Here is a 5,569-nt window from a genome sequence, read left to right as displayed (position 1 = left end):
GGGACCCTGCACTGGAGACTCCTCTTGAGCCCCTGGGCAGAAACTGGTCCCTGCCTGGAGCAGGGGCTGTCACAGCTTTAATTAGCTTTGCTCATCTAAGAGGCCGGGCACACTCCTGGCCACACTCAGCCCACACTGGTTGCAGACACAACTGGTCCACCATTGTGTCTACAGGAAGTCTCCTACCTCTGTCCAGCAGTTTTCCAAAACAGAGACTGAAAGATGCGTGGATGACTTTGTATTGAAGATACAATGGGCTTTGGGATCAGAAGAGTAGAGTTAAAATTATTTTTAGGCTATTTACTAGCAATGTGCCCCTATGTAAATTCTTAAACTTCTCTGCCCCTTGAAATCCCATTTTCCAAATGAGAATAACAACACATCACAAGGCTGGGAAACCTCATTGAGCTCATAGAGGCAGAGCACCAAAACAGAAGCAACATCGCTGGTATTCAGAAGTTTCTTCTCCTCCTTCTCCAGATTCTCTGGATCACTCCTCCTCTCACCCTCCATCTAACTCTGGAAATACCAGATATGGGGTAGATCACTGAATGTTCCCCGAAGACTCAAATTGTGCCACCTACATCTCAGCTGGGAAAGGCTCACGGTAGCCTGACTCCCCTCTGTGTTAGGTTCCCCACATGGAAACAGTTCCTGACACATAGCAAGCACTGGGAAATGTTGGTCAAAGGAATGAATGGGTCTGGCGCAGAGATGATATATCATGTGAAAGTCTCAGGAACAGTGGCTACAACCCCGGGTCCCCACAGCCAGGGCTGATGAGAGTTTTCCAGGGTTTCCTGGGGGCATAGACCCCTCTTAGCCCACTTGCCTTTCTAGTCTGGCTCTATCCAGCCCCTCTAGACGGCTAGGCTGTCCCTCCTTGAGTCCTGGGGGGATTACAACACTGCTGTGTGTGTGGGTCCAACCCTTGGGAGTAACACTGTGATTGCGAAACCACAGCCTCTTCATAGTCTGGCACCTCGAAGGTTTCATTGTTGCTGTCGGGACCTACTCCCTCTTTAAATGTTTTGGACCTTCCTTCTCCCAAATAATGGTTAGAGATTAATCAAGTTCTTTCTAAAGTCCAGCTGGAATGTTCAATGATGTTCATCAAATTTAAAGATTAATTTTGTAAGAGTTTAAGTCATAACAGCAGAATAATTGTCTCTTCATTTTTTTATATAATGTTCAATGTACTTAGAGTTATAAAGTTTATGTCTTCTTGCACGTTAATTCCTAAATACATCATGGGTTTTGTTGCAACTAAAAATGATATCTTAATTTTCATTATATTTGGTACGAGTATAGAGAAATTCCGTTGTTATTTGGGATTTAATTTTATATTCTTTAACTGAATCCCATTGGTAGCTCAAAGAGTCTGTATGGTGATGTTGCTGGATTTTCTTTTTAATAATAATTTTTTATTATGTTATGTTAGTCACCATACAGTACATCCTTAGTTTTTGATGTAGTGTGCCATGATTCATTGTTTGCATATAACACCCAGTACTCCATGCAATATGTGCCCTCCTTAAATTAGAGGTAATATCACTTGCAAACAACAACAGTTTTATTTGTTTTCCTGAAAGCTTAACTGGGCCAGGACCTCCAATACTCTGAAAACAGAAGCCCTGGCATCAAAATCTCTGTCTTTTTTCTGGTCTTAGACATAATACATTATAGTTGCTTTATTAGTTATAATATTTGTCATTGGTTTTTGGAATATAACTTTAATCAAATTAAGGAAATTCCTTTATATTTCTAATTTGTGAAGAATTTTTCTCACAAATACATTTCAGATCTCAAGAAATGTACAGATTGCAATAATTATAAGATTTGTCTCCCTTTGTCTATTAATGTAAGCATTTCATTATTAGACTTTTATGTTGTATCTTCTTTGCATTTGGGGAGAAATCCCTAGTTGATCATGATGTCTTTAAAATACATTATTAGATTTGGTTAGGCTATATTTTATTGAGAAATGAGTCTATTTTTTAAATTTTTCTTATCTGGTTTGAAATCAAAATTAGACTAGTCTCATAAAAATAAGCTGGGCTGGGGCACCTGGGTGGCACAGCGGTTAAGCGTCTGCCTTCGGCTCAGGGCGTTGTCCCGGCGTTATGGGATCGAGCCCCACATCGGGCTCTTCCGCTGTGAGCCTGCTTCTTCCTCTCCCACTCCCCCTGCTTGTGTTCCCTCTCTCGCTGGCTGTCTCTATCTCTGTCGAATAAATAAATAAAATCTAAAAAAAATAAATAAATAAGCTGGGCTGCTCTTGTCTTATTATTTTCTGGAAGAACTTACATAAACTAGGAATCTAGAGCTCTTTGTAAGCTTGTAGAGATTCCATGAAGACTTCTGTACAAAGACTGGGGACAGGGAGTGGGTGGGACCCTAGGGGAAGTTTCTTTAATAATTATGGGTGCACTAATTTCTCTATTTCTTGTTAAATCAATTTTAGCATTTGATTTATTTTTTTTCTAGGAACTCATTGACTCCATCCAGTTTACGCAATGAGTTAGACGTAAAGAGCATAACAGTCTTTTATTATTTTTAAATCTCTGTTGTGTCTGTAGTTGCTTCTCTTTCTTTTGTTCTGCATTTTAACCTTTTTTATGTTTTCCCTTTTTTTCTTAATCTTTCTTGGCAAAGGTCTCTTTTGAATGAATGTTTCCAAAGAACGAGTTTTGCATTTATCTTTTTTATTATTCTTTATCCTCATTACATTGATATCTAACTTACTTCCCCTGCCGCTTTTCCTTTCTTATTTGCTCTGCTGTTCTTTCTTCACTGTCATAATGCTTAGCTCATTTCTTTTTAAATCTTTCATATGAAATACTAAATATTTCATATTTCCTGATAAATGTATTTAAAGTTATATATTTCCCCCTCAGTACTTCTGTAGATGTGCCTGACAAGTTTGACATTAATGTTTCCTTTTTTTTTTTTTAAGATTTTATTCATTTATTCATGAGAGATGAGAGAGAGAGAGAGAGAGGCAGAGGGAGAAGCAGGCTTCCTGTGGAGCAGGGAGTCTGGTACAGGACTTGATCCCAGGACCTTAGGATCACAACCTGAGCCAAAGGCAGATGCTTAACCGACTGAGCCACCCAGGCATCCCTGACATTAATGCTTTCATCATAATTCAAGTCAAGGTGACTTCCTTTTGACTCCATTATGACTTCCTTTTTTAATACCAAGATATTCAGTCTCCTTATATGTGTGATTTATTTTCATACCCTTTTCTTGTTAATTTCTCATTTTATGGCAGTCTCGTTGGAATACATGGTCTGTTAGACATCAGCCCTATAGAGTTTTCTCAAAGATGTCATCGTAGCTTCTCCAGCCATGCTTCCTTGACCATGAGTGTCTGATATGCACGCTACTTCTTGAGGATATGTGTTTCTCTCTTGGAGAGGAGGGTGCTGGTGAAAAGGCTGGTCACCCAGCAACCAAACATCCTTAGCATTTGAGAGCATTCCCAAATAAGTGGAAATAGGCTTGGGAAGGAGCCATACTTTGCAAAACAAGGGTTATGAGACATGTCTCAACTTTGCCCCCTGGCCTCTGGTTTTGGGACATGTGACTGAACGTAGCTAATCATCATGGAGCACTTTGAATCTTGGTGTTTCAAAGAAGCAGAAACAGTTGGAGGCTTTCAAGGGTGTGGAACAGAGTCCCGTGACATGGTGACAAGTGTCTATCTGGGAAGATGCCTATGGTGGCTATCCGCACTAGACCTTATCTTCCAAACTCCCCTACTTCCGCTCATTTGCCAAGCCTGCTCATGCAGCCCTCCATTGTTTAATGGAGCTGCTTTCCGTTAATTGCTGCTTAAGTTCACCAGCACTGGTATGTGTTGCTGGAAACCAAGAACACTCATGGGCATACTCATTCATCCATTCCACCCTTGTGGGCCCCCAACACTAGTGACCCTGAACCTCTTCAGACTCTGGGCCTCCCTCCATCTGGGCCCTAAGAGAGCTGTGTCCCTGGGCCGTGCTTCCTTGGCACCCTGTGCAAGGCTTCACTGCCCCACCCGTAACCCTCCATCTGCTTTTCTACCTTCCCAGCATGACTGTGAGCTCTCTAAGAGACAAGAAATGGGTCATATTTGGTTTTGGAGCCTCAGACTCAATCTCAGCAGCACATGATACAAGTTTTTAAACATGCGTATTAATGGAATGGTCTCCCGTCTATCTTAAACCTCTTCCTCAGCTTTGCCAATTTGAGAATATGGTTCTGAGAGGAAATGTAGGAACAGCATATGGAACCTAACCAGGAATCTTTAGGATTTCCTAGGTGTTCAGATGCCACACTCTTGAGCTGGCTTGAGGCTCCAATCCTGCCCACGTTTAGCCTAATTTTACCACTGCTTTAGATTATGTCTGTGTCAGCACGACCATTCCTATCAGTCTTCCAGCAAGAAATTGAAAGTTGGGGGTGCCGGATGGCTCAGTCAGTTAAGTGTCTGCCTCTGGCTCAGGTCATGATCCCAGGGTCCTGGGATCAAGCCCTGCATAAGGCTCCCTGCTTAGTGAGGAATCTGCTTCTCCCTCTCACTCTCCCTCTGTGCTTTCTCTCTCTCTTTTTCTCTCTCTCAAATAAATAAATAAAATCTTTAAAAAAAAGAAAGAAATTGAAAGCTGAATATATCATATTCTACACTTTTACTTTCTTTCTTTTTTTTTTTTTCAACTAACTGGACTCTCGTAAGGCAGTAGTAAACGGGCTAAGACTCCTACTTAATGCCTCGGCTAGCATTCCAAAATCATGCGGTTGTGCTAACATGCCCCCCACCCCCAACACGCACTTTTTTGGCCCTCTTGGACTTCGTTTCCCCAGTTCCTCTTGGTTCCCAGAAATGCCATCTCCAGCAGGCAATATTACTTAATTAAGGATGTTTGTCTACAAGCTTCAAGTAAGCTTTTCTAATTGCAATAGTTTCACATCACTTTTGTTCATGTTGATAGTTATTTAAACACCATGAATAATTCAAAATCAGGTTTTGAATTGTTAATCAGAATAATGATAGCTGCAGTTCAACACTCCATAAAAATTTGACTTGCAGTCGGCTTGAAAAAGCCATTTCTGAAATCATTTCCTTCGACAGCTTAAAGCTCTGCTCCCAAATAAAATGAGAAATATCCAAAATAGAGGCTTCTCTGATCCTCCAAGACAGCCTCTCCCTGGCAAGGTATTTTTCTGTTGATGACTTTGGGTACACGAATACAGTGGAGACCTGGGTACGTGTCTCTGCCGGTATCTTTGCATTCTCCTTCGCTTTGACTGGCAATCTTTCAAGGAGTGGCATGTCAGTAAGAAACAGGGGAAAAGTTCCTTTCTGCCTAAGGACTGTCAAGTAGGTAGAATTTAGCAAGTGTCCCATTTGAGAACAATTAAGATTTGCTCTCTAGACAAGATACCCCTTGCTTCACTTACAGCCTCTTAGCAGATGACTCACTTCTGGATCTGTAACTCCAGGTTCCTGCTGTCAGTACAAGCCCCAGTCTGCACCCCACAGTGGCCACCTGCTATGTTGACACAGATGTCCCATCATCTCAAT

Source organism: Ursus maritimus, unplaced genomic scaffold (genome assembly GCF_017311325.1).
Source record: "Ursus maritimus isolate PB19 unplaced genomic scaffold, ASM1731132v1 scaffold_1, whole genome shotgun sequence".
Classification (NCBI taxonomy): Eukaryota; Metazoa; Chordata; class Mammalia; order Carnivora; family Ursidae; genus Ursus; species Ursus maritimus.
The sequence above is the reverse complement of the archived record's forward strand: the minus strand, read 5'-3'. Positions refer to the sequence as shown.